Source organism: Astatotilapia calliptera, chromosome 22 (genome assembly GCF_964374335.1).
Source record: "Astatotilapia calliptera chromosome 22, fAstCal68.1, whole genome shotgun sequence".
In the NCBI taxonomy this organism is placed as follows: Eukaryota; Metazoa; Chordata; class Actinopteri; order Cichliformes; family Cichlidae; genus Astatotilapia; species Astatotilapia calliptera.
The window spans coordinates 3,264,090-3,291,073 of record NC_137442.1 but is presented as its reverse complement, the minus strand read 5'-3'; the positions used below and the strand labels follow the sequence as shown (position 1 = coordinate 3,291,073).

At 41.6% G+C, this 26,984-nt stretch overlaps 2 long non-coding RNA genes and 2 gene segments (V, D, J or C); 2 read left to right on the top strand and 2 right to left on the bottom strand.

Moving 5' to 3' along the window:
- LOC145423569 (Ig kappa-b4 chain C region-like) overlaps nt 1–26,984 on the top strand; it is a 213,727-nt gene that overhangs the window by 52,100 nt on the left and 134,643 nt on the right.
- The window catches only part of LOC113014269 (Ig kappa chain V-III region MOPC 63-like), a 141,861-nt gene that overhangs the window by 63,360 nt on the left and 51,517 nt on the right, over nt 1–26,984 (top strand).
- Nucleotides 16,028–16,741, bottom strand: LOC145423578 (uncharacterized). Its single transcript, XR_013904628.1, has 2 exons — nt 16,271–16,741; nt 16,028–16,133 (listed from the first exon to the last, which is right to left on the bottom strand). It is a non-coding gene; the product is annotated as an uncharacterized LOC145423578 (long non-coding RNA).
- Nucleotides 21,933–25,784, bottom strand: LOC145423570 (uncharacterized). 3 transcript variants are annotated; one of them, XR_013904618.1, is made up of 6 exons: nt 25,751–25,784; nt 25,497–25,629; nt 25,013–25,048; nt 24,484–24,636; nt 24,034–24,123; nt 21,933–23,459 (listed from the first exon to the last, which is right to left on the bottom strand). It is a non-coding gene; the product is annotated as an uncharacterized LOC145423570 (long non-coding RNA). The 3 variants fall into 3 exon arrangements; XR_013904617.1 differs by lacking the exon at nt 25,751–25,784 and having other exon boundaries at nt 25,497–25,725; XR_013904616.1 differs by lacking the exons at nt 25,497–25,629; nt 25,751–25,784 and having other exon boundaries at nt 25,013–25,429.

Genomic DNA, 26,984 nt, shown 5'->3' with positions numbered 1-26,984 from the left:
TAAGCTGTATATTTTCAAACATGAACATTGTTAAAATGATTTGGTCGATGTTTCATCTTTCACTTTGTTATTCTCCTGGTCTTTCATTTGTTCAACTGTGATGCTAAAGTTCAAAAAACAAATCCCAGAATTGTTTTCAGTTAAGCTAAGCAGTGCCTTCATGTTCTAATTATCTTTAACATTACAGGGCTCTAGAATAACTTCTTGCCTTGGTTGCACTGGTGTGCCTTTTTTTCTTAGGCGCACCCATTTTTTCAACCGCATCGCTTAACACCGCGGTTTTACATGTGCCCTTTTTTGGGGGGAAATTGCTGTCCATACAGACAATATTGATTTGTAAATGATTAACTAACAATCTTGTTCTTGTGCTTAAAGTGCTTTGGCACTCTTTGGCCATAAGAATGCAGAGATGGCACCGGGTGTTATGGCACGCCGTCTTTCTCTCGTTTCTGCAATGTTTGTGTATTATGTTCTTAGTGGTGTCCCTGCTAGCTTGGAAAACCCACTCCCTGTTGGTGTATGAGTGACAGACGCTTTTTAACATCCGTGACTCACTGCTGATGCTCCACAGTGTTAGCGAGTGATAAGGATGGGTATCGAAACCCGGTTCTTGTTGAGAACCGGTTCCCACTGTTTCAATTCCTTGGAATTGTTTGCCATTTTTGCAAACGATTCCCTTATCGATTCCAGTCGCCCCAATGACGTCACCACGCTGCGGAGCGTCATTTACCCAGCAGGAAACACTGCGCCTAAGCGGCTCAAATGCTCAAAAGTTTGGTTATACTTTACGAGAACGGATGACAACGGGGCAACTTGCAAAGTAGATATTTCATTTAAGGGAGGAAAGACTACGAATATGCAAAAAACACACGATGACCTTAAATCAATGTCGTGTTTTTAATTCCGCCTCGTGAATCTCAACCCAGCAGCAGCGGTAACGTTTGCACGTCCTCTCCCGTTAATGCGGCAGGTAAATAATCAACTAACAGTGCATATTATGTTAGCGCGATCTGCCTTATTACAAACCTGCCATTACTGTGCATTTAGTGACCATGATGAGACAGAGTCTGGCTCAGATGCTGGCAGTTCACGCTGCAGTCTACCGGTAGCATCTCCTTTCAGGCCAGGATAGACGAATGTCACCGAGCAGAGACTCAGTTTGTGGTCAAAGGCTTGCACCCATTTGTCACAGCAGATGCCCCGATTTTAAGCAAGTGAATGTGTTTAATTGTAGGCAGGGACATTACTGGATATTCTTGTGTAATTGCTACTGAATAATTTATGTTATACTTTGTTATTGCTACAGAAGAATATTTATTTTATTATTTTACATTTACAATTTTTTTTTTCCTGGGGACCCTGTGACACCCCATTGAAGAGCCGTAGGCTGGATCTCTTAAGATCTCACTGCTGGGTTTGTAAGGCCATGTTACTCCTAAATTTCTATCTTGTTCAAAGAGAAGATAAAAAACAAAGTTCTAAGCTAATCGACCTTAGTGTTCTCCTTTTTTAAAAAGAATCGATAAGAGAATCGATAAAGAATCGAATCGTTAAACAGAATTGAAAATGGAATCGGAATCGTGAAAATCTTATCAATACCCATCCCTAGCGAGCGACCTGGAGGAATCCTGCCGCCGTGCCGGAGGAGCCACTTCGCCGTGATCGCTGCTCTGCGCTTCCACAGGTTTAGAAACTTATTCCCGTTAACGACAAGGAAGCAAGATGAACAGCAATTTTACTTGCTAGCAAGGGAGGCTGGTTGGAACCAGGCTCTTGGAGCTAAACGCTCCTCACCTGTCTGCTAGCCAGCATCAAGTAAACAGCCTTCCTTGCAGCTTTTTATTCTGAGAACACAAACACCACTCGTTGTAAAACCCCCCTATGGTCACAAAAGGTATGCTTGTTTGGTGGTGCGTTTGTGTGACCTCCTGCTTATCAAAAGGGTCATAAAAGCAGGAAGCTTACTAACCAAGAAAACAGAACCCTCACATAGGATGTCCCTATAATGAAACACTACAGCCTCCCCCACCAACAAACAGGCTGGAGAGGTGGTCAGAGACAAAGGAATGTCTTTGACCATGCTGCTTGAACTAAGTCTTACACATTTAAGTAACACAATGACAACATTTAACAATTTGACTCCAACAGTCCCCCCTTTTTGTCAACTTTGTACTTAAATTTCCACTTATGCACCCTTGTGTTTGACAGTTCAGTATAGGCTTCATTCACACACAGCTCCTCACATCATTCACTTCCTACTGCTGCAAAAGTTCACAGTTCATACATGTACGAAACGTGCTTAGCAATTATCCTACTTCTCATTCATCTCACACACAGTAAACTACATCCTGCAAGGAAACAAATGAATGTCAACAGTCAAAAACAAGAATCAACGTTCTCAAAAGAATATGCACTACAATCCAAATGTATGCAGACATAGGCATTCAAACACATCTGTTGGTTTTTGGTTTGTCCATGTGGCTTCCAGCTATCTTCAAAGCTGTAGCCTGGTCAACACTCCTCTTTATGACCCCTTTCAAACCCCCAAATCTTCTCACTGTAGACACCCTGTGGGGTGATCGAGTCACCTGGTGAATCATCTGCATTTACAACTCCTCTCCTTTCCTGTTGTCACTGCAGAAAAAGTTTTTTAAAGGAAATTGGATCAAGTTGTTTATGATCTTCTCCCCCCTTTTTGAGTCATGTCCACCCATGGCTCAAAACTCCAACCAACTTATATAAGTGTACATGATGTAAATGTAAACAAAAGAAAGCCCCTTTGACTGTCTGGCTTTTTCTTCATAATGATAGCCATATTAGGACACATAAAGGCAATGGTTATATATCTATATATTTTAGCACAAATGACAATATAAAAAATATCAATCCTAACAATGCCCATGTGTCAAAGTAACTGAGAATAAAAAACAGAAAACATGAAGGAGATATTCCTGGCCTGGCTTTTTATAGCAGATAATCTTAAAAAATATTCTGCAATTTTGCATAATTTTAAAAAGTTTACATTTCTTCAGTATTGAACAGCAGAAAATAGGCTTTCTTGGCCGAGGTCATTGAAGTAAAAGAAAAAAAGAAAAAAACACAGAGGCTGACAGCGCTGTAAACAACGGTAGACTGGTGGGTAATAAGCGAAGGAATAACGCAGAAAACAGAGATTTGAGACAGGAAACTGTTCTTGAAGTACAGAGAGAGAGAGAGCTGTGCATGAAGTGTGATTTTTATCTTGGTGGAAACAAAACAGTAAAGTAAGAGGGAATTCATGACGATGTTTATCAGATGTGAATAGTTTGTTGCTTCTTTTGCTGCTGGTTCAGTCAATTTTGCTTGGAGAGAGACAAAACCTGCAGCTCAGAATCAGCACAAAAAAGACGTAAACAGCGCGGACCCGACGCATCAGAATCAGTGAGCTGTCGGCTTTCAGCCCGATGGCGTGTCCGTCTACGTGCCGTCGTGTGAGAAAGCAGAGAAAGCTGATTCTGATGCGTCGGGTCCCTCTGTGTGTTTACACTGTGTGTCTTTGTGTGGAATCCGTTTACCTGCTCTCATTTACTGTTTGGTGGTTGATAAAATACTTTTGTGATCTTTAACCTGAGATTCCGGCGTTTCTGGGAAAATATATTTATGTTTAAAACTCGATTTAGGATTTAATGAATCAATGTCGCTTTATTCAAGCTACTCACCTCTCTCTATCTGCCTGTACTTTCAAACGTACAGACGGACTACATGAATATCTGAACTACGACCAATCAGAGAGGTCCCACCCCTGATTATCTCTGATTGGTTTAGACCACGATAGGAGCATAATGTGTGTCAGTTGTTGACCACAGGGAGAGTTTCAGAGTTGCAGAGAGTGTTTTTTTAATGCTGTGTCACTGTGCTAAGCATACTTTGACAATCTGAAGAGGGTCTTCCTTTGTGTCATTGTTGTTGTCATTTGCATCATGACCTGTTGAAAGATTTTATTATGTTTATGTTTAGAAGTACATTTCATTTGAGGTTCTCTAGATGTGTTTGCTCTTTTTACTAGAGAAGTTACACTGTGCAAGCTCAGCAGGAAGTCTCTACCGTTGTATGTTATCTCTTCCTGCATGTGTCTGTGACGCAGTCTCTACCGTTATATGTTATCTCTTCCTGCATGTGTCTGTGACGCATACATGCTTGAGTATAAATAAAGGGTGGCAACTGCTGCGGTGAGTGAGTCTCCGTTTGAAATCTCACCCGTGTGCACGTTAAACCTGCAAACCTGTCTGAGTATCATTTATTCTGACCTGAGTTGCATTACAGGAAAACTCCTGACATTTCTTGGTCCTCCGAGCCGGAGGGACACCACTTTGCGTGATCCCACAGGAAAACCTCATCGAGTCCTGACGTCGTGAGAAGCCCGCGCTGAAGTCTGTCGACAGCTCCTGTCTAGGTACAGGATAAAAAACCAGAGACGTAGAATTCGGGTTCTGGCCAGCGTTCTTAAAAGTGGTACACGACGCTGGGGGTCGATGAGGGAGACTTGACAACCGGCAAAGTCAACAAACAGGTGAATATTGACACTCTGAGACACGTTGCGTAAAACCGTGTAAGCTCGCCCAGAGAGGGGCTGGTAGCATTTAAAAGCTCGCCTGAAGAAGGCTGGTAGCATTTTAAAATAAAATAGAGCTCGTCTGAAATAGGACTGGTAGCTCCCCTGTAGAGGGTAAAATTAGCGCGCGCATAAAGGTATTTATTGTTTTATTTTTGTTGGTGGAATAAGTTGATTTTCCAGCACAATAAGAAGGCTGAACTATTCCACTAATTTGTTTACTGTTGGCCACCCAAGTACTGGTGAAAAGAGAAAAAGGTCGTGTTTTATCACGTAAAGCTGACACCGCTTTCAAGAATAGCTTGAAAGTAGAAGGCCGTGTCAACTACCTCTCTCGATTCTCGTGCCAGAGAAGGTGCCGCAGTTGTGTAGTTATAAAGGATTAAAATGGGTAACGAAGCTTCAAAACTCACTGCTGACGAGCAGTGGTTAGAGAAAAAATGTCCAGGTGCCGGACAAACTAGTGCATGCAGATGGAGAAATCAAAAGAAAACTAAATGTCCCACATGGGAGGGAAAATGTAGCCCCTCCGCATTGACTAAATTAAAAGAAACCCTCCAAGCAGAAATAAATACTGAAAAGAATCCTAAAAAGAAAACAAAACGTATTCAAGAGTTGCAGTATTTCAAAGCGTGGAAAGAGGAGGAAGAAAGACGTAGTGAAAATAGACAAAAAAGGCAAAAGAAAAAAGAAACAGCATTACAAAACTCATAGCCACCCCCTTATGTACCAACGCCGTCAGCACCAGAACCGCAATCAAAAAACCCGTTTACCAACCAATCTAACCCCTATGCTCAAGCCCGACATGCCTTAAACTGTATGGCTGTAAATAAAAATCCACAGGAAGACATAGGGAGAGATCCGACAGGCAGGGACATGGGAGGAAATGTTGACCCCCCAGGACCCTCTGAATTATTCCCAATGATAGCTACACCCAATCCTAGATATTGACAGCTGACCGGTGGTGCAAATAATGAGCGAGATGAGAACCCAAACATATTTGTTTTTAGACCATGGTCACAAACAGATAGACAGAATGTACTCAAAGATGTCCCATCTTTAAATGAAGGTTTCATACAGTGGAGAGAAGCTGTCGAGTTAATTAGAAGACAGTGGTATTTGAATGGCCATGAAATGCTCCAAGTGATACAAGACTTGTTAGGATTAAAAATGGGAACAGTGAGGGAAAATTTTACAGGATCAGATGAAAATGGTAGGGCCCTAGATCCCGGATCTGATGACTTACAAGCTGCCATAACACACTTGTATGAGCGGATTAGAGTCCGCCTGGCCCCCAGAGCAGATTACGCAAAAATAGGAGAAGTAAAACAAAAGGAAGCCGAGACAGCAGCAGACTTCCTCGACCGGCTACGCCCGGTTTTTAGACAGCATTCAGGCCTAGATTATGAAGAAGGCCCAGAGAGACCATACCAACAGCAATTAAAGAACGCATTCCTAAACGGTCTCCTTCCCCCAGTTAGAGCCCATGTTGAAAAACACTGGGTAACAATGAATACCGGTAACCTAACAGATGCTCTGCAGTATGCAGAACATGCAACCCGAGTGCTAAAAAAGAAAGAGAAAGGAGGTGTTTTCACTGTGGATCCTGAAACAGGATTTGTGGCATTTGCTGGTGGATACAGAGGACAGAGACAGGGACAGCGGAGGAACAGAGGAAGGAAAAGAGCAGGTTTCAGAGGAGATAGAGGGGACAAAAATGATAGAGACAATCGCTGTTATAACTGCGGAAAGGAAGGACATTTTGCAAGAGACTGTAGGAATGGAAGTGAGAATCAGAGTAAGTGACTAGAACAGGAAACAGAAGAGGAGACAGAAATTTTCAACATAGAACAGTTGCTTTTAGGTTCCGAACACAAACCCACAGCAACAATCCATATAAGTGGCCAACCCATGACCATGTTATGTGACACTGGAGCATGTAAAACCGTGTTAAATCAAAAGCCCAAAAATTTAAAATACTCAAGTGACACCCTGATAGTTAAATCTGCATCAGGCCACACCAGTGTTAAATCATTAACAGAAGGATTGTTGCTAGAACTCAAAGAAAGCGGCAGAAGTTGTAAAAACCAATGTATATATGACCCATCCTGCCCAGTCAACCTTTTAGGGAGAGATGCTTTAAAAAAACTAAAGATCGGTGTGGTGCCAGGGCCAGAGGGCATGTATGCTAAACTAATGTTGCATGAAGAGCAAAGTCTTGAGGCCCGTCAGTTTAGTGTGTGTGAAGGACAGGGGGAACCCCACTATTATTGGACATTAGACTTGCCTCCATTAGAACCCTTGCAGCATATAGCAAATCGCTACTTGCCAACCCAATCAAGAAAGCTAGATTTTGCTGATTACCACAACACCTTAAGGTTCAAACAAAGTCCAGGTCATGACCCCATATATGACCAACAAGTGCACAGACTAGGCCCACAGAAACTCACACTGCAACACCTCTATGTTACCCAAAGCGGTAATGCAGTGTGCTCTGTAATACAGCCAGAAAAGGTCCAAGAGCTAAGCAGGATGCCAAAACCACATGTGTCAATAGCACGTAATGACAATACGGACTGGAAAGACTTAGGCCGCATCCTCACTCAGGTTGAAAGGGACAGATATGAGTCAACTGAGGAAACACATGAAGGGTGGCTTCAGGGCCGTAGAACAGGATGTATGAGGTACACATTAGGGTGGGTACTCACAACACAGCCAGCAACCCACATGATTGACTGCGCAGATGCACACATGCACGAAGTTAGTGAGGATTGATACACACTCTCTTTAGAACAACATCCAGAATTAGAAGAATTACCTGCAAAGCTGTGGTCCATAGGACCAACAGATGTAGGACTAATTAAAGGAGCAGATCCTGTTGTAGTAAAAACCACAACAACTTACAGGCCAGTAAAACCACAGTATCCCCTCACAACAGAAGCCAAAGCAGGAATAAAACCAGTAATTGCAGACATGGAAAAGGCAGGCATCTTAATAAAAATGACTAAAGTAACCTGTAAAACACCCATTTTCCCAGTGAAAAAAGCAAATACCGGAAAGTACCGTCTAGTACATGATCTCAGGGCAATAAATGAAGTAACAGAACAAATCCCACCTGTGGTAGCAAATCCACACACAATCCTGAATCAAGTGACCCCCAAGGAACAGTGGTTTTTAGTTATAGATCTGTCAAATGCATTCTTTTCTGTACCACTGCACCCTGACTCGCAGCATCTGTTCGGGTTCACCTTTGAGGGTCAAAAGTACACGTACACAAGGTTACCTCAGGGCTTTCAGAACAGCCCCACCTTGTATGCAGAGGCTCTAAAAAAGTCCATGTCACTGTGCACACTCCCCGCCCCGGGACAGTTTCTCCTGTATGTAGATGATATACTCATCACAGGGAACACACAAGCAGACTGCAAAGCAAACACAATGACAGTGTTACACCATTTAGCTGAGCAGGGCCATAAAGTCTCACAACACAAACTACAACTGTGGAGCCCAAAGGTTACATACCTAGGACACACACTCACAGGGGAAGGGAAGACACTGTTAGACAGCAGAAAACTAGCAGTACAAAATGCTCCAAAACCGCTCACGAAACAACAAATGATGAGCTTTTTAGGTCTTTGCAATTTTTGTAGAAGCTGGATACCTGAATATTCTTCTTTAGCTCAGCCTTTGCAGAATCTAATTTATGGTAAAAACCTAGCACTGAAAGATAAAATAGAATGGACACCAGAAGCGGATGAAGCGTTCAGTAATCTAAAACTCGCACTCCAGACACATACAGTTTTAGCATTACCAGATTATGACAAACCTTTCTACTTGCATGTAGACGGAGGTGCAGGCTACATGAAGGCTGTTTTAACGCAGGCCTTCGGGGAAAAGCAACGTCCACTTGCGTTTTACTCGTGCAAATTAGACTCAGTTGCGTCCGGTTTGCCTACCTGCATACAAGCTTGTGCAGCTGCAGCAGAGGCAGTTAAAAAATCTGCTGATATTGTTCTCGGACACACATTGATTATCAAAGTCCCACATGCTGTGACCTCCATTTTGTTACAAGCAAACTTGTCTTATCTCACACATGCAAGACAACTTTCCTATGTAGGTATTCTGCTTTCACAGTCACACATCAGAATTGAGAAGTGCGGACAGTTAAATCCAAGCACACTTCTTCCTACTGTGCAAGATGGTGACGCGCACTGCTGTATAAAGAAGCTAGATGAGGAAACAAAACCACGTGCTGACATTTACAGCACACCACAAGCTGGCTTCGTTAACATCTTTGTAGACGGTTCAGCGTTCAAAAATAGTCTCGGGCGAAACTGTGTAGGTTACGCAGTAACCACAGTAGACACAGTTTTAGAAGCAAAAGCCCTAACTTCCTCTTTTTCAGCACAGAGTGCTGAACTCATTGCTGTCATACGTGCATGCCAGCTACACAAAGGTCAAGATATAAACATTCACACTGACAGCCAATATGCCTTTGCAGCAGTGCATCATTTCGCAAAAATTTGGCAGAATAGAGGAATGATCACTTCCACTGGCAATCCAGTGCAACATGGAGATCTTTTAAAGGCACTGTTGGAAGTGATAACATTGCCAAAACAGTTAGCATTATGTAAATGTGCTGCACACCAGAAAGACAACTCAGAGGTCACTAAAGGCAATAACTTCGCAGATCAAGCCGCAAAAGCAGCAGCACAACAAACTATAGACACATTAATGTCTGAATCCTCAATGCAAATACCACTTGATGTGCTTAAAAACGAACAAAAAGCCGCACCGACTACTGAACAAAAGAAATGGTTAAAATGTGGAGCACAGCTAGAAAATGATTTGATGACTTGTAATGGCAAACCAATACTACCAAAATCCCTACACAAAACAGCAGCATTAGTGACACACGGTTCCACTCATGTGTCAACGGGAGGAATGGTAGATATACTTTCTAAATATTTCTATACTCAAAATTTCGAAAATTCAGCAAAAGAATTTGTCAGAACATGCATGATTTGCCAAAAACATAATGCACAGGGAAACCTCAGACCAAAAAGAGGAAACTTTCCCACACCACTTCATCCTTTTCATACAATCCACATGGATTTTATTGAACTAAATGAATGCCAAGGCTCAAAATACGCTCTAGTGATCATAGACGTATTCTCAAAATGGCCAGACATCTATCCAGTAAAAAAAGCAGACGCCATCTCAGTAGCAAAATGTTTGTGCAATCATTTCATTCCAACATATGGCATCCCCACTCTGATAAGATCAGACAACGGGACACATTTTGTTAATGAAGTGATCAGCAAGGTCTCTGAAGCACTAGGATTCAGCATCAAACATCACTGTGCTTACCACCCACAAAGTGCCGGACTAGTGGAAAGAACTAACGGCACAATAAAACAGAGACTGAGAAAATGCATGGAAGAAACAGGGAGACCATGGCCTGAGTGTATAGGCCTAGTAAAAATGTGGATGACATTGACACAAAGTTCTCAGAAACTCACACCTTTTGAAATCATTCATGATAGACCATTTCCACTACCAATCACAAGTGAGCCCATAGATAAGTCAATAAGAGAAACTACACTAGCTGAATGGATGACTAAATTGCTTGAAAATAAAGAGATTGTTCTAAACAACCAACAGCCGAGTGATTCATCTCCAGTGTCTTGCAGGTTGAAGCCAGAAGATTGGATCCTGATAAAGGTGCTCCACAGGAAAAATTGGAGTTCACCCCGTTGGGAAGGACCATATCAAGTACTCCTGACCACACCAACAGCGTGCAAAATTGCCGAAAGACCCTCTTGGATTCATCAGAGCCACTGTAAAAAAGTGACAACATAGACTAAGAGACGCCGACGCCCCTGCCTGTAGGTGATCTAGGAAGGTGGAGAGAGGGCTGTTTTGGGTAGAATCCCGCCCTGTTCTTCTCGCCCCTAGTCTACTCACCTATAGGACGCTCGTCCTCCTAGTGGCTAGTATTGCACTCCTGGTGAGTTTATTAACACTCACCCGAAAGAAAGAAGATGAACAGCACCACCTGCAGACAAGAAGGACACATGACGACTCACATCTTCGTGACATGACGCAAGACCACATTCACCCATGGATGAACAACGCATGGTATCGATATATACATGACAGCACACTCAGGAAAGACTGCTATGTTTGCTCCTATATGCCCCCAACGACACAATACGCCACCTTGTACGCGAAGGGAATGAACATGGTTCAGGCACAGTGTGCCGCAAGTTACGCCAGCCTTGGGTATCAATACCGGGGAATTGTGATTGACTATTATTATTATTATTAACCTTTATTTAACCAGGAAAAGTCCCATTGAGATTAAAAACCTCTTTTTCAAGGGAGTCCTGGCCAAGAGGCGACAACACGTTGAAATTACAAAGTTACATACATATTATAAATAACAATTACATTTTAAAAACATTTTTCTCTGGCTCTCTCAATCTGGACTTAAAAGCATTTAATGAAATAAGTTCTGCTATCTTCCAGTCTTTTTGCATCATGTTCCATGTGAAAGGGGCAGCATAAGTAAAAGCCCTCTTTCCCAGTTCAGTTCTGGCAAATGGAACATTGAGCAAAAAAAGATCGCTTGAACGCAGGCTGTAAGAAACAGTACTTCTCCGTGTGAGCAGATCGCAAATGTAGGTGGGCATTTGTCCAAGCAGGGCCTTATAAATAAAGATGCACCAGTGAGCAAACCTCCTGGAGGACAACGAAGGCCATCCCACTCGAGCGTACAGATCACAACAATGGGTCAAGGCCCTACAGTTTGTAATAAACCGTAAAGAGGCATGATAAACTGAGTCAATCTTATGAAGACTATCTATGAGAAACCTCTCGAGATAGGACTACCAAGTGGCACATGTGACGAATGGTTCTGGGTTGACCTGAAAGAAAAACACAGGAGTAAGGCTAGATCATTCCCAGTCTTTCTCGAAAACAATGGGAATTTGAGCCACACCCTATGCTTCCGCCAACAGATCGGATCCACGCCAATGGGAAAAACCACCAACTGTGAAGCAGTACAGATACATGCTCCTGGAGGACCAGTGAAGAACAACAACATCTCGAATGGCACCTATTGGGTGCAAGGAATGGCCTGGCTCTGTGGCCAACAAGCCTATTTTATCCTTCCTAGGAATTGGACAGGTCAGTGCGCTCCCATTTTCATATCTGACCACACTTTCAAGATAACTGTGGACGCCACGTCAACAACAAGGAAAAAACGAAGCACTCTAGACCTCAAGAAGCATGATTCCATTTGGGGTTCTGATGTCCCAGAGGAATTTAAACTTTGGACTGAAAAACAAAAGGTTGTTCACGCACTCTTCCCATGGGTGGGGGTAGGAAAACACGCTTTAAGAATAGAGACTCTGAATTACCGTTTTGGACTTTTTCTGAATGCTTCATGTAAAATCAACGACGAACAGAATCAAGAAATTGATGCTCTGCGCATTGCAGTAATGCAACACAGGGTAGCATTGGACATGATTCTTGCTGAGAAAGGAGGACTATGTGTCCTCTTTAACAACACATGCTGCACATACATTCCAGATAATGTACACTCATCCAACATGACCGATGCTCTGAAAACACTCAGACAACTTCGGGATGTACAACAACAAGACTATGTTGCGAACACAGAAGACTGGCTCACGTGGCTTTTAAGCGGCTCTTGGAAGTCCCTGTTGTTTAAAGGACTTGTTTTTGTTGGTGTTCTACTACTGTTATTGTGTCTTTTCACTTCATGTGTCATACCTTGTTTGAAGAACATGGTGTCAAAAATGGTAACTGCTTCAATTAATGCTTACATCACCCTACCACAGAATGAAAAAGATGATGATGAGATAGACATTTGGATATAACATACTCGCAAAACTCACTATTTCATGATGTCTTGGCTAAAAATGTTTTACAAGTGGTCATAGACTGATACAGTGTTAGTGAGTTGCTATGTACATATATAGGAGAAAAGATCAAACAACAGGAGGGAATGTTGAAAGATTTTATTATGTTTATGTTTAGAAGTACATTTCATTTGAGGTTCTCTAGATGTGTTTGCTCTTTTTACTAGAGAAGTTACACTGTGCAAGCTCAGCAGCAAGTCTCTACCGTTGTATGTTATCTCTTCCTGCATGTGTCTGTGACGCAAACATGCTTGAGTATAAATAAAGGGTGGCAACTGCTGCGGTGAGTGAGTCTCCGTTTGAACTCTCACCCGTGTGCACGTTAAACCTGCAAACCTGTCTGAGTATCATTTATTCTGACCTGAGTTGCATTACAGGAAAACTCCTGACATGACCACTTCTACAAGACTGCTAAAGTGATTCAACAGGTGGGATCATAACAGCAGTAAAACAACTGGATCCAATACCCTTTCTGAGAAAGGTTTTCTGCAGAGATAAAAAGGACAATAGAGGAGTCATAAGTATTCCCCCCACAGGAAGAATGCCTGAAATGAGGCGATGAGGGTTGATAGAGGCCATAAAAAAGGGGCTCTATCATGTAATCATATATGCTTAGAGGTATCAATTGTATAATTGTCACAGCCCAGCGGCACGAGGGAACAGGGATGGACACAGGTGCAGAAACCAACCCGGAAGCGAGGTGACAGAGAACAAATGATTTATTTCCGCCCACAGGTAAACAAAGGTAAAAAACAAAGCGACGCCACCACACTAGTGGCGCGTAGGATTCGTCTGTGATAATGAGGGCGACCTAGACACCTCTAGGAGACGGCTGAACAGCGGGGGCAGCGGGGAGGTAGAAACAGGACTAGGTAGGGACCGGGGGCATTGGTTTCAGGTGGAGGGGACAGGTGGAGCGGAAAGCCCGGAGGCGGTCGAGGCGTGGGGAGGCAGGCAGGTGAGTGGTGGGCTGGCAGGCCACGTTGTGTAAGCAGCAGGCGGCCCAGGTCCAGGAGGACGGGAGCGAGGGGAACAAGATATCCACTCCGGGTGCTATCTATGGGGATAGCAGATACTCAGGCGATGAATGGTTGAGAGCGCAGGTCTGATATACCGCTGGCACGATTGCTTACAGGTGGTCAGCCAGGGAGGGGCAACCGAACTCCGCCTAAAGGAGGAGGAGCCGCTGTCGGAGACCTGCAGGTGCCCAACCAGACCATGACAATAATGATAGAGGTCTGATCATTGGTAGTCTGCAAAGACTCTTCCAGAGTGTTCTGGCATGCACACACATCCTAAGGTCATGAGTGAGGTCGTACCTTCTTTATATAGTATGGGAGGACACCTACTCTGTATCTGTTTAAGTATAAGAGCCTTTTGTTTAGGTGGACCGCTGGACTCCTGGCACCAGCTTACACACACACACACACACACACACAATTCCCAATAAAAGGCAGCAAGCGGAGGCCGTCGTTGGGGTCATTTTGTGGTAGACACCGACGAGGCCTCCATTGCAAATAAATCTGTCTCGTTTTCTTCATGATGAATTAGTCTCTAAACCAGCGGGGCTTGTGGAAACACAGACCCAACAACACCCAGGTAGAAGACGAGTATTAATAACTGACTGCACACTTATTTCCACACTGTCATCCTCGAGTAGGTGAGAGGGAACGAAGTCTTGCCCCAAAGACATTTTGTAGGTTTGCTGGCTCCTTAGAGTACGAGCACCTGGATGACTGAGAACCTTCACAGATCTATTTTCAAGCTGAGCTCAAAGGTCATAGCCAAGCTTTTTTCAATACACTGCTCAGCTTTCTTTATCATAATCGTACACATCATGGTTTTGGGAGCTTCATTTCAGAGAAATAATTTTTGCAAGATGAGAGATTGTTTCTCAAGACTTTCTCCAACTTTTCCTTGCTGTGCAAAAAATGATGGTATTTGTTTAAGAGATCTACAGTGTGTGTGTGTGTGTGTGTGTGTGTGTGTGTCCTCAGTGAACTGTATCAGTCTCTGCAGTATCTTCCAGCTGCAGCAGTCACTTCAGTTTCTGTTCAGTCTGACTGAGGGAGGTTTTTGTACGACTGTTTTTCACTGTGTGAACACATCTTGACCGTTAGCATAGTGATCACTCTTACAGTAATAAACTGCTGCATCTTCAGCCTGGACTCCACTGATGGTCAGAGTGAAGTCAGAGTTTGATCCACTGCCTGTAAAACGAGCTGGAATCCCTGATACTCGGCTGCTAGCACGATAAATGAGCAGTTTAGGAACTCCTCCATCTTTCTGTTGGTACCAGGCTAAACGGTCGTTGCCATCAACATTCTGACTGGTCCTACACTTGATGTTCACAGATCCTCCCACAGCAGAGCTCACTGCTCCAGGCTGAGTCACTGTGATCTGTCCTCTGGACTCTGAGGACACAGAGACAAAAACATAAAGCAGCTTCATGGTTTTGTGGGCTTCATTTCAGAGGGACAGATGTTGATAGAGGAGAGGAGTTTGATTCTCTGGACTTTACCTGTGAAGCAGCAGCAGAGGAGAGTCCAGATGAGGACGCAGATCAAAGTCATGTTTTTGATGAGGAGGATTTCTGTGGCTTCTGTTGTGATGAAGGACAGCTGTCAGTCATCCAGTGTTCAACTCTCAGGACTATAAACTCTCCCAGAGCACTGGAGCATGGTGCTGCTGATGCAAAGTGCCTCTCTATGGAAATCATCTGACTCTTATGTTGTGAGTCAGTTTGCTGCATTGACTTGGAACCAGTTGTCCTCTTAGACTGAAGGGTCACTGAAAATGTATTAAAGTTGCTCTAATAAGTCATTACTATCCCCTAATTACATATTAATATCCTCATTTTTTTGGTCTCTCTTCATTTTTTACAAATGTATTAGACAGAGCTCTCTGTCACATCCAATGAGGGAATATGTTTGGGAAAAATAATTTCCATCCCTTCATTCCTCGTATACCACGGAGACTCTCTCACATCAGCTGTTTTCTCTACATTTATGTCAAACGGATTTTTTTCTGTAAACAAGATTACAAAACTACATCCTCATATGATTCATTTTGAAATTTGTACCACATTAGATGTTCTTTGGGTTCATTAAATTGGCTTTGTTTAAGTAAAACTGTGTATTTGTAAATATTATTTAGTCAGTTATTGCTTCAGATTTATTCTGGTCATGATTGAAAAGTACATGAAATATATTTTATAGCAGTGAGTAGCTGTAGTACTTGTTTCCTCTAATTCCTTCAGTCTCATGTATGATCCAGACTTTAAATGATCTCAGAGAAAAATGTTTCAGTAAGTGTTCCCATATCTGTCATGCTGTATAGTCCTGCCTACATGTAAGGAAGAGGACTCCCTTACTGCATTTATTTATATTGTATTGTCTGTATAGCACTTTAGAGCACACCTTTCACTTTATTAAAAGCACCTTATCAAGCACTTTATGAGCATTGCACTTTAAGCATGGATTTGCACACAAGCAGTTTAAATATTTATTGTCTATTTATTGGGAATTTTAAAATCAGTTGGTAGCCTTATTTCAGATCCTGCACAGCTGCTCCTCGTCAAGGAATGTGGTGGTTGTCTGTCAGGAGAGAAGAATGGTGATTGAGATTGTGATTAAGGCTGACCAGTAAGGAAAACTAATGCAAATGTGTGTGTGTGTGAAATCTAGGGATAAAAGTGTTGCAAATAAGTGTTTGTAAGTTAATGATTACTCACCTTTCTTGCCTGTGTCCTCTTCAAGGTGTTTGGGCAAATGTTTCCCCGGGGGTCCAGACACCATTTAAAGGTTCCGGGAGAGACCATTGGTAAAGAGAGTGTGGTGAATCTTTTTGTGCTTGGGTTTCTGGGTTTTTATAATATTGGGTTTGGTGTAACATTAAAGTGTGAAGTATTTATTAATATGTAAATGTGAAAATGTATTTATGTATTTATTTATTCTTATTGATATATTGTATACTGTGGTGGAAGGTTGGGATTTAAGAATTTACCTGAGAGTGGAATAATGGTTGAGTCTGTGACAGCTGAACATATTTAAGGCTGCCAGTTGTCATTAGAGGGTGGATTTTTTTTGTGCTGTGAAGAGGCTCGACAATTGTTGTAAGGAGAGCCATATAGCGAATAAATACTTTGTTCCACTACACTTGCCTTGGTCTGTCTCACTGTGTTTCCAGCCGCTAAGGGCTGCCCTGTTACACTACATGTAGGGGGAAGAATGAAGAAGTCATCACATAAAACCACATAAAATCCTACCAGGACAAAGACAAGGCACCTGTCTGCTGCTTTTTCTCACATGTTTCTTTGTCTGAAGTTTATATATTAACATGTGTGTACAGCAATGTGAGTGTTGTTAAGCTCTTCATGTTTCTTTAAGAATATTTCAATCATTCTGGACTCTTGAGGAAACAGAACAAGTTCATGCTTGATGATAAAACAGAGATAATGTCAGGGACCTGGGTCTGATGACCCAGAGTCCAGAGCAGTTTAGGACTTATCTTACTTGTTATATGTATGTTTGATGTATTCTGTGGCTCTCCCTGCTTAAAGGGAACCCAGTGTGTATGGGTGTGGGTGTGTCTGGTAGGCCGGCTTGCAGGAACCATCAGGCCTGGTGGGTGTGGCCTGCCAGGTGGCTGGCCACACCTAAGGATGCGGTTCACACACCTGTAGCTGATCAAGCCTCGTCGGAGAAGCTACTTAGGAGTGTGGTGGAGCTCTCTTTATCTCTTAATATTTTAAATTCCAAAAAAGAGGAACCTTGGTCCAGTCATGAAGAATTTTAATAATTCTGTTTCTTTAAAGAAATTTTTAACATATTTAAACAATGCCTTCTCTGTGCGGTTAATGAATGGGGAAATAAAACATTTTATGTCGTTTTTTACAAGTCAACAAGTGCCAAAAAATAACTTGAAAATCTCTTGAATTAAATAATTGTACAGAAGTAATGCCTCATCGATATAAGAAAAATGACCAGTGAGGTATGGTGTAATGGTATCTGCATTCTCATTTGGGGTGTTTCTCACCTCAATTAATTTTGTTTGCACGCCACCGATCTTCCAGTCAAAGTACTGAATTATGATCGGGAATATTTTCTCGGCTCCATGGTTACTTCCGTCTGTAGAAACACCACATTACTGGATTTCATTAAGAACTTCATGAATGACTCCCAGTGAATGTAGCGCTATCACACCATCGACAATCAGTCTTCAGTCGTGATGCGGGCACTGCTGAACCTTTTAGCTGTGTTAAAGTCTGCAAATGCGTTTTTTAGCAACACACTAGTGCAATCCATGGATCTGTAGCTATTGTAATGCTTCACAGTATGAAATGCCAGTGCACCTTCTGCTGCAGATACCGCAGCATCGTTGTTTTTCCCAGGTGTAACAAACAACTCAGTAAACTGAGCCTTTTTATGTTTTTCTGTATCCTTGTGAGCAACAAGACTTCCAGCACCTTTGTTAGACACATAAGGGTATGTGCCAGCTCTGCAAACGGTGCACTCCGCCTCCCATTTATTCCAAACGGGGTGATACGAAGGAAATTTCTTTTGCAGTTCTTCTGAAAAGATACACTTGCTCTTTGGCATCTTTTAAACATCATCAGGTGTGCCCGTCTGTGAGAGCAGAACAACCACTCACAAAGCAGCACCTCGGAGATGGCGTCACACATATAAGTCCTCTGTAGGCCTATAGGAAAACCTGGACAGAACGTGAAAAGTAGCCATGTCCCAGGTGTGGCCTAAAATAGGGTGATGTAATGTCCTATGATGTGGACAAGGAGAGGAGGAGAGAGAAGAAGAACATATGTAAAAATCCCATGCAAATGGAATAAGTAGTTCTGCCTCTATTTTCCTGTGATGGGTAGAGAACATCTCTCTGTATGTTCACGCCTTCAGTGGAAGCAGGGTGGACATTAGGTAAGGCTGCACTTTTTGCAGCGATCTCGTATAGAAAACTATTCCCCGCGTGTATAAAACAGGTCTGTGGCTCCAAACCGTAGTAAAGGGACCTCTTGCTAATACGTCGGGCTCGTAGCCTAAAACTAGCTTTACTTTGTTGTCTGGGAGAACTTTGCTAGCGAGAGACAGAGAGAGGCGCCGAAAGTCCACATATTGTCTGAATGTTGGTAGTGTATTGTCCAGTGTGACATGCTTGAAGTCACCCGAGATCACAATGAAGGAACTCGGGTGCTGAGTCTGTAACCGGGCTATGGCAGAGTGGATAGTGTCACATGCAGCTGTGGGGTTAGCAGAAGGAGGGACGTAAACAGCCACTGAGATGACATGAGTAAATTCCCTGGGCAAATAATACGGCCTGAGTCCAACAGCACACAGTTCAATGTCCGGGCAACAAATCCTTTCTTTAATTGTTATGTGGGCAGGGTTACACCACCGCTTGTTAAGAAAAACAGCAAGCCCACCTCCTTTTCACTTACCGCTAGCGATGCTGTCCCTGTCCCCCAAACAGTATGGAAGCCTTTCACGGATGCGTTATCGTTGGGAATGTCCTGGTGCATCCATGATTCAGTGAAACACATCAAGCTACGCTCCCGGTGTTCCCCCTGACTCCGTACAAGTGCTGAGAGCTCATCAATTTTATTTATTAATGATTGCACATTTCCCATTACAATAGACGGCAGTCACGGTCTGTACCTCCTCCTCGCTTCGAGCCTTCACTGTCTCACCGTCTCCTTCTTTCTTCTTTTCTGTACTTGACCTCTGCATCCCCGATGTGTTTTTCTCCAAATTTCAGCTGTTACGTCGGCGGTTCTGGCCGGCTTGCATGTGTTTTTGTCACGATCCTGGGTCTTATGACCCAGTGTTTTGAGTTTTAGTTCATTTTGATGTTTATAGTATGTTTAAGCTCATTAGGTCTCCTATGTTCATTTGCTTATTAGTTCCCCCTTGTGTTTCCAACCCATGTTAAGTCTCCCCTGCTCTTCATGTGTTTCATGTCTGTGTCTTACGTTGTCAAGTTCTGGTTGTCATGTCTGCGTCTCATTACGTTTCCTATTTTATTTTGAAGAGATCTCGTGTTTTTATATTATGCATTATGTTTTGAGTCCTTTGTTGTACTGTTTCTTGTTTCCCTAGGTCTCAGTTATGGTTATCATAGGTTTAGTTCTTTGGCTTTGTAATATGGCTTCCCTGTGTTCCATGTTGTGTCTACTGTGACGTTTTTGTACCATGTTTCAGGTTCCTATGTTCTGTCTCCCCAGTTGCTGTTAAGTTTACATGTCTAGAGTTCAGTCAGTGTGTTTCCTGTTTTACTTTGAAGGTCCGTGTCTCATGTCAGTGTTTCTAGTTTTGCTTCCCTTGCCTCGTCCAGCCTGATTACTCCCAGCTGTGCTCTCCTTCTGTGTCTTGTTCCCTCGTTATCCCTCTGTGTATTTGAGCCCTGTGTTTCTCTTTGTCAGTGTCGTAGTCTCCCTCATGGCTGTGTTTCAGTCATCCATGTCCCAGTTTAGTCTTCCATGCCATTCTGCAATAAAGCAGCTTTTTGAGTTTAATTTCGTTGTCGTGAGTTTTGGGTTTGGGTCCTTCTCCTGCCTGTACACAGCCGAAACATGACAGTTTTACTCTAATTGAATAGTGTGCATGGTTGCAGTCTCCACAAGTGTGCATTTTTAGACGTTTCTTAAGCCCCTAGTGTGTTAGCATTATACAAATTTCCGATTGCTGCAACGTAGAGTTTGCCCTTACTATTATTTATTTTATTTTTTTTAGCCACACGGATTCACATTGTCAGAATAGAACATTACAAGATTGAAAGACACAAGTGGAATATATTTGTGTGTTTTGTTCAATTTTGTAAGTATTTGTAGTAAATCTGATTATTTAAAAATATCCTTTTCATATCCTGAATGTTGCAAGCTGTGCGTGTGAAATGCAGAGAACAACAGCTTCATCAAGTTCATCTGTTTTGAGGGCCAATTGACCTACAGATTGTTTTTGGAATGTGGTTAGTAAAAAACATCAATGTTTCCAGCGTTTATCATAGTGTCAATCAGTCAAGCTTTGGGAATGATGCTATAATTGCTACTATACCAACTTTTTAGGTCTATTTTGTTGAATTTATTTAACTTCACTTTCCTTGCCTTGTTTTGGTGTTTATAGTTACTAGTGTTCACAGTTACCAGCTGTCAGATACGTAGAAAAGGATCCTGGTGTTATTTGTCTCTCAGAAACAGTTCATAACTTCCCTTCAACTCATTCATGTCACCTAAAAGGTAAACCTGTTTCTCCATCACAGCTCTGATGATTCAGTAAGGACATCTCCTGGTTTCATCTTCATGTTTCCCTCTCACCACATATCCAAACCGACATCATGACCAGCAGCTTTACAGCTGTGGCTCCAGCAAACATCAGCTGATACTAGAAAGTAATATTAAATACATTCTAACAACAGCTGATCAAGCTTAAACGTGCTGCTGTTGTTTAGCGAACATCCGCTGGTTTCCTCTTTCTGGTGCAAAGTGGGCGATAAACAAACAAGCGAGAAAAGCTGATCAGCTGATCATTGATCAGTTTCATGATTGAAGTAGAAACAGGGGGGGTGAGAGAAGAAGAGGCAGCTGTGCAGCAAAGACACAGAATAAATCCAGCTTTGTGTCTTTTTTTCATTCTAGCTGAAGTACGGGACAAACTGCATTCCTTTTCACCTCAATACCATTTTCTTCTATTTGTCTGTGATAAGATTGCTTTCAGAGCCATTGCCCAAGCAAAGGGGCGGGTGCATCCAACCTCCTCAGCTGTAATTGGTCCAGCCCAGAGTCGATCATGACACATTGGCCAATCCACTGCCTTTCTTTTAGTGATGGGATTTCCGGCTCTTTTTAGAGAACCGGCTCTTTCGGTTCGGCTCACTAAAAAGAGCCGGTTCTTCAGGTTGTTTTGTTGCTTTAATTAATTTATTATTAACAATAATATAAAATTATGCACAAAAGGAATTACTAATGTAAAAAAAGTGGTTTTATTTATGTTTTTATATATAAATATATCTCCAAGGCTGAGGTCGAACGGCGGGTCTAGTCCCAGCGCATGCTGCAGGACCGGATGCAAGCGGCAGAAATGAGCTTCCTCCGAAGGGTGGCTGGCCTCTCCCTTAGAGATAGGGTGAGAGGTTCGGCCATCCAGGAGGGGCTCAGAGTAGAGCCGCTGCTGCTTCACATCGAAAGGAGCCAGCTGAGGTGGTTCGGGCATCTGACAAGGATGCCCCCTGGGCGCCTCCTGGTTGAGGTGTTCCAGGCATGTCCCACTGGGAGGAGGCCCCGGTAGAGTTGGATGTCTCGAGACCGGTCCTGCGTTCTCAAATCGACGTAGTGTTCGGGAGATTTGGAGTCAACCATCAGCGGAGCGGGGGGGTGGCTTACACTGAAAAAAATATGTTGTTGGATTTACTTAATTCAATGGTGGACATTTGTTGCACACAGATGTTTTGCTTTGGCAGCAACTTAAACAATTGAGTTAAATTAACACAATTTATTCATGTTCAATAAACCTGTGCAATTTGTGTTGATAAAATGTGACTTAAACATGTTTTGATGAAGTAATTTGAGCTCTTGAAATATTTTAATCCTTCACAATTTTTTCACTTTATCCCAACACCATTCAATAACTTTTACCCAATACTACTTGGTCACTTAAATACTACATGTTATCTTCAAATTACATTTTGCTATTATATTCTAGTATCAAATACACAATTTTCAAATGGAGGCCTTATAACAGATTATATTGTCCTCTTCCAAGATGGTTGCTGGCATCCACCAGTAACCTTTCAAAACAAAATGTCTAATTTCACTGCATTGACAGTAGGTAAAGAATTAAACTGACATTACTCCACTACTGAATCTATATAAACCAACAGTTAAATAATGTCAGTTCTTCCGTGTTCTCTGGAATCAATCACAGCAAAGAAATTAGACTCTTTCTTTTGAAAAATGTTGGGAAAGAACAAATCAAAACATTCTATTTAAGGCCTCTGACGTCAAGATTCAGTTAAACAACAATTATAACTAAACAATTTGAGGTAATGTTAGTTTCCATTAACATTAAATTAGGTTACTGAATTGGCAAACACTTTCCTATTAACATTACCCATTTTACCCCAATAACTAAAGAAATTAGCACTTGCAGGTCAAAACCTTTATTCAAGAGATGCAAAAATAACATTGATACAGTGACTGTCAAAAACTACAGCACTAATCATACTGTGACATCTTGGTTCAAAACAGCACACTTAGAAATATTCAACGTTCTTTACTTCAACTGAATGAAACTGAAAATACCATTTCACACGGCCCATATGGGATATTTAGACTGCATAACTGTTCATGCTACATCTCTTCACTAGTAAAAGAAAGAAAAAATACAAAGAGAAATTTAAAAATGCTGCCAAACAGAGAACTTGTACAGAGTAAAAGGAAAAACAAACAACAACAACAACAAAAAAACGGCTCGTCCTCATGGCAGTTGCAGTGTATATAAAAATGAACCCTGCGATCTGTTCCTGGAATTGAGCTTCAAAAATGCAGCAGAACAAGTGTGAGATTTAAATGTCTTCTCACCTAGAGCTGGTCACCTCACATGCATAACAGTGAGCTTCGTTGCAGGAGCAGTTTTGTCTTAGTTGTGAACTTTTCTTGAGAGCTGAGTTGCTTCCAACTCCATTACCACCCTTTGAATCACCTCAAAAGTGTAGCAGAGTTGTGATGGGTAACTCATATTGAAGGAATAAAAAAGGTCCAAACAGCATGGCTACTGCAAAGGTCACGTTATCCAGATCTTGAAGAACTACTATACCCTCGATGATGATGCCAACATCAGAAAAGTCATTGCCTGGTGCATCCTCTGGAGACAGATGTTCATTGTGGTTTTCTCAATCTGTGCAGTGGCCTCAGTCAAGTCCTGGTTAAACACAAAACATTTTTTTAAGATTCCCTTTTAAACTCATCTCTTTTGAATCTACCAGTTCTAATGTTAGAGTAATTTAAACCAATGCAAGCAACATAGTAAATAGCTATAGCCAAAGAGTGGCCTGCCATGCTGCCATTCATGGTCTAACAGAGTTTCTAAGAGAGGGTGAAAAACATAATTTTACATTCGTTTTTGTTAGAAAGACACCGGCCCATCAGAAATCCAGGTTATGTCACTCAGAAGATGTTAGAATTTAGACTTTCAGCCCCACAATTTGGTTAGCTGTTGGTCTTTTTTTTTTTTTCAAACAAAAGCTAATGTAAATATTGGTGGGATTTTCCTTTGTTCACTAGAATGACAAATTTAAAGTTTTTTCACACTGATGTGACCCCTAATACAGGGGTGGGGCCTCAAGGGCCGGCGGCCGAGTTCACTACCAGGCCTCATGTGAACTTCAAATTATTAAAGAGGACTACTGGTCCTAACCAGTCCAATGAGGATCAAGTGGATAACTAAATGCATTTTTAAATGTTGCAAAGCCACAATCTACTCATAAAACACTCACCATGAACTCCTGCACCAAGATGTTGCAATTGTCTTTCACACAGATGCGGAGCACTTTGATGAGGGACTCCCTTCGAGCATTAATGTCATCCTAAAGTATTATAACAAAGAAAACAGAGATTTGTGAACTTTTCAGTAGCACAGAAGAAAATGATCCCAGACAAAAACTTAAACCAGTCAACATGCAACACCAGCATCTACAAAGCAATATCAAAAGTTCCTGTTTGACATCAACTTTATGGATATATAGTTTCCAGAACATTTATTTTTTTAAAAAGATCAATTTTTCTCAGTGGGCCAGTAAATGCATGACGAAAATTATGGCATCCTTTCGGTGGAATCAGTACTCACAGGTAATAGTTGACTGTTTCAATGGATGCAGCATAAAAATCTTTACTGACCTAATGCAATACATATACACTTTGTAGTTAAAGAATTTTAAAGTTCTTACTGTCATTATGGCAGCTACATCCTTTAGCTTTGTGCCCTGTTCCCCCGATCACTTTGCAAACACTTTCAGCAGACTGTCAGAGAGAAACTCAGCTCCGTCAGAAACCTTGACTGTAAAGGCATGGTTGGGATGCACTGGAATGCTGCATTTCATCTGAAATGACATAAAATTATTTTGAAATAACAGCAGGCACTGTGCTTGGTTAATAATCAGTAATGTTTTGTTGAATAAAAACTGTGCTTCCAGATCTTATGGGATTAAAAAAATCCAAAGATGTTTATTTCTGATTTGCAACCCAAGAACCCACAAGTTACAACCTCATTTTAGTTCAAGTGTGCATTAATGTGAGTCCAGTAATCACCTTTCTGACAATACATACAGGTATAAGTTAAACCTATGGCAGATTTTGGATTTCTCAGTTGTATTAATAGGGTGGTCTATTTGAGTATGCATGCACCTAATAATTATAAAAAACCTATTATAATTAAGTTACAGAAACCTTAAGCGAAAATAGAATATACTTTCTTACCATAACACCTTGAACCCACAATCCATCAGCTGACTCCTGGTGAAATGCAGAATAGATGTGGTCTCTCAATGTGCATCAACAAAAACAAAAACAAAAACAAAAGGACAGCAGGTGAGGGCAGGAGGGGTAGGGATGTAAGCTAGCATAATACCGCTGATGATATTAGCTAAAGCTGTTCAATGTCCAAAATCTCACTAACACCACGGTGCAGTAAAAACACAATGTAACTGAAGAGTCAGTTGACAAATCTATTCACACAGAAAACCAAATTATGTTATGAGTGCCTCGCAATTAGGTTTAATGTGATATTACGGCTCTTGTGCCAAAGACAAATTCAAATGAAAAAGCGCCAATTCTTTGACAACAGATAAAACAGCAAATAAGCTAACGGCTCTTTTTTAGCATGTTACATGGCGGCACTTTAGACGTTTAACTACATTTGGCTGAAATATGGTAAACATTAATTCAAAAAATCAAGACATACCAAAAAACGTAGAGTTGGCTGCTCGACTTGACTGAGATGGATGCATTTTTTAAACCACGATCCAAAGCCCGCGAGATGAAATCACGCGTGGTTTCACGAGATTTAACGTTGCTATCTTATTGACTTACTTCACCTGAACATGATATGAACAATTTAATACACCCTTTCTGCATATCATGTCATTTTTACACTATATAGTTACATTTATCTTTAAAACATGAGGCAATTGTGTTAAATACATGCAAGATGCTTACATAAATCCAAGAGATGGCCAGTCCCTTTTTTTCAGAGTACTGGGCTTAAGCCCGGGTCATTTTTTCAGAAGCATGGGGTCTTTTGGAGTGTAATTTGTTAGTTAGATGCCTGACTGACAACTGTATAAAACAAAAACAACACACGAAGCACAGATCGCACCGTCGTAAATTCCCCCTAATTTTGGTATGATCCGAGCTCAGGCACTGGGCGACTGAGCACAGCACCCATGTGAGCGAGGGGGGAGAAGCTGCTGCCTGCGAGTTTGCTGCAGACAGAGGAGAGCTTAAGTTTGACCAGGTACCAAAGCAAATCATTCGTACTGAACTAATAATGTAAATATGACGGTGTATCACAAAAGATTGATATCAAACTGATCACTTGGTTGCGTTACTTGCTCTTCGAGTTGAATCAACCAATGGATAAATAAGAAGCCGAACAGCAATGCTGATTTTTTAGAGAGTCTTAGCTTACATTTCATATTTTCAGTTGTTACCCTCCACGGCTAAACAAACTCTCTAAATCGGTTTCAATTGTGTACTGATGTACACAACAATGGACATAAGGAGCTTCTTTCAAAGAAAAAACTCAGGTAGATGTTATTTTATATATTATGCTTTGGATGTTGTTTAGTATATCTATGCAAAACAAGAGGAATTTCAATACACAGCAGTATATTCACAGCTGAAACCAGATATTTACATACACTTCATGGAGAAAACATAAAAACTTTTTTTTACTGTTAAACATCAATTTAGAGTAAACTTTTGTTTTAGATAAATGTTGAAATATCTTTTGAATTAGTTAAATGTCAGAATAAAAAGAGGGAGCTGTCTATTTTAATCACTTTCATCAAATTTAGGAGCACATATACACTAAGTTTTGAAGAAAATATAATCTGATCAAACATTATTCAGCTTTAAATATTGTTCAGCTTTAAAGTTACTGTGCAACTGTGTAATAAAAATGTGCTCACAGCTTTAAAGTTACTGTGCAACTGTGTGCTCACGACTTTGGCCTTGAGAGCGATAAGAAGCGATCGCCTCATCCTGCAGGCGAAAGATATCTGCAAGCGAAGAGACTAGAACACTCAAGGCCGCTTTCCTTTTATGGAGTTGTTTTTCTGCTAATGCAGCACTTTCCTCACAACCCCCTCCTGTAAGTTTTAGAGAATATATACCCATCCTCACAGAAAATATGAGGAATCTCTTGATGTGAGCTGTTTTTGAGAGGTTG